This window comes from Mastigoproctus giganteus, chromosome 5 (genome assembly GCF_048544385.1).
Source record: "Mastigoproctus giganteus isolate SK-2022 chromosome 5, ASM4854438v1, whole genome shotgun sequence".
Classification (NCBI taxonomy): domain Eukaryota; kingdom Metazoa; phylum Arthropoda; class Arachnida; order Uropygi; family Thelyphonidae; genus Mastigoproctus; species Mastigoproctus giganteus.
Window position 1 is genome coordinate 202459360 of NC_143579.1, and position 7803 is coordinate 202467162.

Here is a 7803-nt window from a genome sequence, read left to right on the forward strand (position 1 = left end):
CTGTTTGAGGAAAAATAATGGAGTCAATGGTTAAAGAAGTAATGCAGGACCATCTTGACAGGAATGCAATTACACTGCAGTTACAGCATGGATTTGTTAAGGAGTAATCTTGTTTAACCAATCTGATAGGTTAATGCAATGACCAAAGGAACTGGATGCAAAAATAATTTTGATATCATATACTTGGATTTCAGGAAGGCTTTTGATACTGTTGCACATAAAAAAGGGCAACAAGATTAGTGAGAGGAACAAAGGGGGGGTGCACTATGAAGAAAGTTTTGCAAGTTGCAGCATCTGGAGACTAGGCACCTGCGAGGTGATTTGATCGAGGTGTATAAGGCCTTGAATGGTTTGAGCAGGCTCAATGCTGACGGGATACTTCTGCTTGCTCAGATTAAGAATCTGAGGGGGGCATAGATTCAATTTGAAGAAAGATAGTTGTAGAATAGATGTGCAGAAGTTTGCTTTAGACAGCTGGTAGTTGATTGATGGAACAGACTTCCATCTGTTGTTGTGGAAGTTGATAGCTTAAATAAATTTAAGGCTGAATTAGATAAACATTTGGAGTGACTGGATGAGTGAAATGGGAAGGGTTTTTTTTTTTTTTTTTTGCTGATGCTATATAAGCTTGCTTTCTTGCATCATATGCCTCAACTAATGCTAATAAAAGACTACTGTACATATTGGAGCGATGTAGCATTAAAGGCAAGTTACTGCACTTGACAAAGGGATGGTTAAGTGGAAGAAGACAGAGAGTAGTTAGTAATGGGCACTGCTCTTCTTGGACTAATGTTATGAGGGAAGTCCCCTAGGGTTCAATGTTGTTGTCTGTTGAAAGTTAATATTTATTAATGATACTGATGAAGGTAAATCATGTTTAATGTCTAAATTTGCATATGATGGAAAGATTGATAAGGTGGTTAATGACAGTAATCAGTGTGAGCTACTGCAACAAGATCTAGGAATATTGGACAAGTCAGCTGAGAAATGGCAGTTTAAGTTTAATATTGACAAATGCAAGACAAGGCATATGGGTAGCAGTAATCCCAGAGTAACTTATCAACTGTGTGGTAGTACACTCAGAGTAGTGGAAATTTAAAAAGACTGAGGTTAATTGTTCAGCCAGACATGAAATTCTCTGAGCAGTGTAGACATGCTGTCAGCACAGCTCATGTGGTTTTGTAATGATATACAGAAACTTTGTTAGAAGGGATAGGAATGTGATTATCCCTTTGTATGAGGCAATGGTTAGGGCACATCTTGGGTATTGTATACAGGTCTGGAGACCTCACTTTAGGAAGGATGTAGATCTGCTGGAATGGATAAAATGCAAGACAAGGCATATGGGTAGCAGTAATCCCAGAGTAACTTATCAACTGTGTGGTAGTACACTCAGAGTAGTGGAAATTTAAAAAGACTGAGGTTAATTGTTCAGCCAGACATGAAATTCTCTGAGCAGTGTAGACATGCTGTCAGCACAGCTCATGTGGTTTTGTAATAATATACAGAAACTTTGTTAGAAGGGATAGGAATGTGATTATCCCTTTGTATGAGGCAATAGTTAGGGCACATCTTGGGTATTGTATACAGGTCTGGAGACCTCACTTTAGGAAGGATGTAGATCTGCTGGAATGGGTGAAGAAAAGGGCAACCAGATTGGTGAAGGTAACAAAAGGTTGCTCTTACCCAGAAAGGGTTCAGTTCTGCAAATTGCAGTATCTGGAGACTAGGGACTTGTGACCGAGTAAGCTGAATGTTAATGGCATTCTTCCTCTTGCTGAGACTACACACACATGAGGAGGCATAAATTCAACTTGAGGAAGGATGATTGCTGGATATATGTGCAGAAGTCTGCCTTCAGCTAGCTGATTGCTGAACAGGCTTTTCATCTGTTATTGTGGAAGCAGATGGTTTGAATAAATTCATGGGAGAACTATACAAATGCTTATAGGGTATGGATGGGTGAAGTGTGTAGTTTTTTTTTTTTGGCTGATGCCATATAAGCTTGCTTTTTTGCATTATTTGCCACTACTACTACTGTACTAGTAAACTAAAACCTTGTATATATGAAGTGTTAAAAATAAAATCATATGTTCTTCCTCAATTTTTCCTTTCAAATTCATAGTATCCTTCATAATCCAGTGTCAGGTGATCCCAAAAATACTGTGTACATATAAGGAATATACACTGAGTGATCACTGAATTATGACCACCTACCTAATACTTCATAGGTACTCCTTTTGCCTTCAGTACAGCAGCTATCCGATGTGGCATTGATTCAACATGATGTCGGAAGCATTCGGGAGGTATGGTCAACCAAGCTGTGTGTAATGCAGGTATGGAGATGATTGGTGTATCCAGACGCCTGATATGCCACTCCATAGTGTCCCACAAGAGCTCTATGGGATATCAGCGGAGTTCGTACGCCAATCGATATGCTGGAAGTCACAGCTGTGTTCCTCAAACCATTCCTGCACAAGTGCCCAATGGCTCGGCGCATTGTCACCTTGGAAGACACCATCGCCATTCGGAAAAAAGTGTAGCATAGCGAGGTGTACACAGTCAGCAAGCAGTTGACAATAGCGGAGACCACTGATACGTTGTTCCACATGCACCAGGGGTCCAAGTTCCTGCTAGTGAAACATGCCCCACACCATATAATCGCCTCCACCACCCTGCACTTTTGATACCATGCACGATGGATCAAGAGCCTCGTGTTGTTGATGCCAAATCCGTACACGACCATCCACGGTGTGGAGTAAATAACGTGACTCATCCGTCCAGCCCACCTTCTTCCAGTCTTCTAACGTCGAACTTGCATGCTCTTTGCACCAGGCGAGTCTTTTATGCCAATGAACCTTGGTTAGGAGAGGATGCCGTAGGGGTCGTCTGCTGGTATAGCCCATACGTGCGAGTGTGCAACACATGGTCATGTCAGATATTGTTCCAGGTTGGCCCATGTTGTAATGGATAGTCACTCTTCAACAGTGCTGCGCCTGTGCGAGTTGTCAAACTTGGCGCTCACCTCTAACATAAACCTTTTGCTGACCTTTGCAGTTTTTCCGTCAGGTCGTTGTTTGACCATTTTTACGCCAGTCCTGGTACACTTTAAGTACGGCAGCTCTTGAAACCCCACCAGTTCAGCCATTTGGGAAATCGAGGCATCAGCTCGTTGAACACCCACAATCTTTTACCCATCACGCTTGGAATTTTACTACCTTCTGAACCACCGACGCTTCATCTATGCTACGTAGGTTGACTAACTCCGCACTCTCGGACTTCCCGTGGTCAACAGGTTACATTCGGTTTTTATAGGGGTGGTCATAATGTGATCACTCAGTGTATATATAGAAATACTTTGCCCTGATTATTATCAATTTGTCTAAATTATTAGATTTAATTCTTCCATGTCCATTCAGCATTTTTTTTTTTTTTCTCTTCGCCTTTTTCCATTATTATATGGGGTCAGCGTTTTTATTGTTTTGGCATGCAATTTTTACGGCCGGATGCCCTTCCCGATGCCAACCCTCACCCTTTATCCGGGCTGGGAATATGTGATGGTCATTCCCTGACCTGCCGCATCCTCCGTATTTGGTGGGTACGGGCTCGAACCCCCATCTAATCAAGAAGCGTGTGCTATGCACTACTGCTCCTGCCCACCTGGCTACGGAGGCACCTCTATGTACATTCAGCATAATACACCAAATGCAGGTATTTATTCACCCACATTCAGCATAACTGCTAGACATTAACCTGTGACCACACAACAAATTTTTTTTACCCAAATTTGCATAAAAATTGAATATGTATATATAATTTGAATACGCAAATTGAGAATATGCCTGCTGTATGACAAGGAAAGTAAGAAGTGGAAACAAAGAAAACCAGTAAACTTTACCATAACAACAAAAATAGAAGGTAAAGGAGTAGGAGAAATATGTTACGAATAAGGGCACTGGCACACGGAATTTGTTCTTAAAATAATTTAGAATAAATACCAATTAATAGGAAGGTAGAATTCTCTCTCCTGACAGCACCAGAACCAAATTGCATGAAATATTATTACAAATGAAATATTACTGTTAACGAAATGAGAGCTGCATAATCACCAGACAAGTGATGAATGTTGTAAAAATATCAAAGGAAAGTGTTTTGACCATTATCAACAGACTGGGATACAGAAAAATCTGTTCCTGCTGGGTGCATAACTGCTCACACAAGAGATGATGGCTGCGAAGAACTTCTAGAGAGATTTGGTGCTGCCAATCCTGAGTGCTTTAAAGGGGTCGTCACGTGATGAAACATTGCTCTTCCATTATGACCCACAAACCAAATGATGATCAATGAAATGGGCACACCCAAACATCACCTGTACACAAAAAGCAAAACTTTCCAAATCATTGACAAAACTTATGGCCATCTTCTTCTGTGAATAAAATGGCATAATTTTTATCGATTTCTTGGAAAGTGGAACAACCATCAACAAGGAAAGATACTGCTTGTCCCTGACAAAGCTTAATCAAGCTCTGAAAACCAAAAGACTTGAACTGAATCGACAGTTCATGAAGTATCATCAGAATGATGCAAGCCAATACACAGCACAGATGACACTGTCCACGATCGCCCAGCTTGGGTGGGCATAATGCCTCATCCACCCTATAGCCTTGACCTCACCCCATCAGATTTTTTTTTATTTGAGAATGATACGTAACTCATTTCTGACATTAAACTTCGTAAAAAAAAAAAAAAGAACACTGGAGAAAACGCAGCAAGTGTGGTGGTACTTACAATGAGTGATATTTTGACATAGTTTAAAGATTGTATTTTATGTATGTGAAGTATGGTTGCAATATCTCAGATAATAAACATGTTACAGCTTATAGTGCTTTACTTATTGACCCACCCTTGTATATATATATGCAGATGAGCCAAAACATGACCACCTACCTAATATAATGTTGGTCCTCCATGTGCAGCCAACACAGCTTGTACCCGGTGAGGCATGGATGCTACATGCCTCACCGGGTACAAGATTTCTAAATGTGTCTTGTGGTATCTGGTACCAACACGTAACCATCAGATCCTTTAAGTCCTGTAAGTTCTGTGGTTAAGACGCCGCAGATCGGAGTTGCTGTTCCAACACAAACCACAGATGCTCGATGGGATTGATATCTGGGGAATCTGGAGGCCAGGGCAATACCTGGAAGTCTTCCTCATGTACCGTGAACAAGTTTTGAACAATCCAGGCTGTGTGGCATGGCCCATTATCCTGCTGAAAGACAGCACTGCCAGAGGGGAAGACTGTTGCCATGAAAAGGTGTACCTGGTCAGCAATGATATTTAGGTAGATGGTAGACGTCAGAGTGCCTGGCACATGGATGACTGGACCTTGGTATCCCAAGGCCAACTGCTGCCGTCACTTGTTTTCATCCCACGAAATCTGAGATCTTCTTTTCGTCCAATGAATTTCGTGCATCCAGGTGCTGTCACTTCCTCAGGTAAACGATGCACATGTACCTAGCTATCTAAATGGTGCAATATGAAACGTGATTCATCAGACCAGACGACCTTCTTTCAATCCCTCAAGGTCCAGTTTCGACACTCGCGTGCCCATTGCAGGTGCTGTCGCCAGTGAACCGGGGTTGGTATGGGAACTCGGAACGGCATGCAGCTACACTGGCGCCTCCGTAGCCAGGTGGAAAGGAGCAGCAGTGCGTAACGTATGCTTCTTGATTAGACCGGGGTTCAAGCCGGTCACCACCAAATATGAAGGATGTGGAAAGGTTAGGGAATGACCACCACATATTCCTGGAGCAATATGGCCTTAGTTGCTAATGCTCCTAAAAAAACCAAATAACAATAACATAATAACAAGCAGCTACACAGCTCCATGTTCAGCAGGGTTTGATGTACTGTGTGTCGTGATATATTACTCCTGTCACCAGGATTCCAATTACTGGCAAGTTTCACCACATTCGCCCTGCTGTTGCCACATACCATCTGGGAGAGCCTTTGCACAACTCGAGCATTGATGAGCCATGGTCGTCCAACACCTCGCCGGCAGTTCGTGGGTTTCCTCTCCTCAGACCACGTTCGGTAGGTACTAACCATGGCTGACCATGAGCACCCCACCAACCATACTGTTTCGACATGCTCTGACCCAGTCGCCTGACCATTACAATTTGCCCTTTGTCAAACTTGCTTAAATCCACTGCCTTTGCCATCTGAAGAACAAGAGTAACACTGATTAACGGAGCTCAGTATCAGGTGTTTTTTATACCATGTCCCGACCTGCACACGTGCTATAGTTCACCTGCAGTTGTTTCGATTTGCACAACGACTCGCTGGTCATAATGTTTTGGCTCATCGGTGTATATATATATTCTCTGCTTTATGCAACATTTTTACAGGGAGTCAGCATCAGTATGTCTTCCAATTTTTTGGTGCTGAGCAGTTGGACTGTTACCTATTTAACACAACTCAGTGCATATTTGTAATTGTGTATGTATTAATATTAATTGTGATAAAATGATGCCAGGAAGTAAGCTTATATAGCATCAGCCAAAATAAAAAACCCCTTATTTCCCTCGCTCCAAATGTTTATCAAGTTCTGCCTTGAATCTATTTAAGCTATCAACATCTACAATGAGAGAGGGAAGTTTGTTCCACCAATCAACCACCTGCTGGCGAAAGGCAAACTTCCGCACATCTATCCTACAACCGTCTTTCCTCAATTTGAATTTATGCCCTCTCAGGCGATTATTCTGAGCAAGAGGAAGAATCCCATCTGCATTGAGCATGCTCAAACCATTCAAAGCTTTATACACCTCAATCAGATCACCTCGCAGATGCTTAGTCTCCAGACACTGTAATTTGCAAAACTTAAGCCTTCTTCGTAAGAGCAACCCTTTGTTCCATTCACTAATCTTGTTGCCCTTCTCTGTACTGGTTCCAACAGCTCTACATCCTTGAAATGAGGCCTCCAGACCTGTACACAGTACTCAAAGTGTGGCCTGACCATTGCCTTATACAAGGGAATAATCACCTCCTTATCCCTGCTAGAAAAATTCCTATATATCATTGACAAGACACCATGAGCTACTCTTGCAGCCCGTCTGCACTGCTCAGAGAACTTCATATCTGCCTGCACAATTGAAAAGGACCCCCAGGTCCTTTTCATTCTCTACCACTGTCAGTGTGGTACCACAGAGTTGATACGTTACTCTGGGATTACTGCTTCCCATATGTAGTACTTTACATTTGTCAACGTTAAACTTCATTTGCCACCTCTCAGCCCATCTGCTCAACCTTTCCAGATCCTGTTGCAGCAGCAGCATAGCATCAGTAGTGTCCTTAACAACCCTGCCAACCTTTGTATCATCTGCAAACTTGGACATTAAGCTTGATATACCATCATCAATAAACATTAGTCTACGAAGAGCAGTGTCCATTGATTACCACTCTCTGTCTTCTCCCCCTCAACCACCCCTTATCCATAGCAGCAATTTGCCTCCAATGCCACACTGCTCCAATTTGTGCAGCAGTCTTCCATGTACAACGGTATCAAAGGCTTTTCTAAGATCCAAATATATGATATAAAAGTTATTCTTTGCACCCAGTTCCTTTGTGACTACATCATAGTAACCAATCAAATTAGTCAGACAAGACTTCCCCTTAACAAACCCATGCTTTGTCTGAGCTATAACTGAAGCCTTGTCTAGATGATCCTGCAATGCTTCTTTAACCAGTGCCTCCATTAATTTCCCTGGAACATAAGTTAAACTAACAGGTCTGTAATTACCT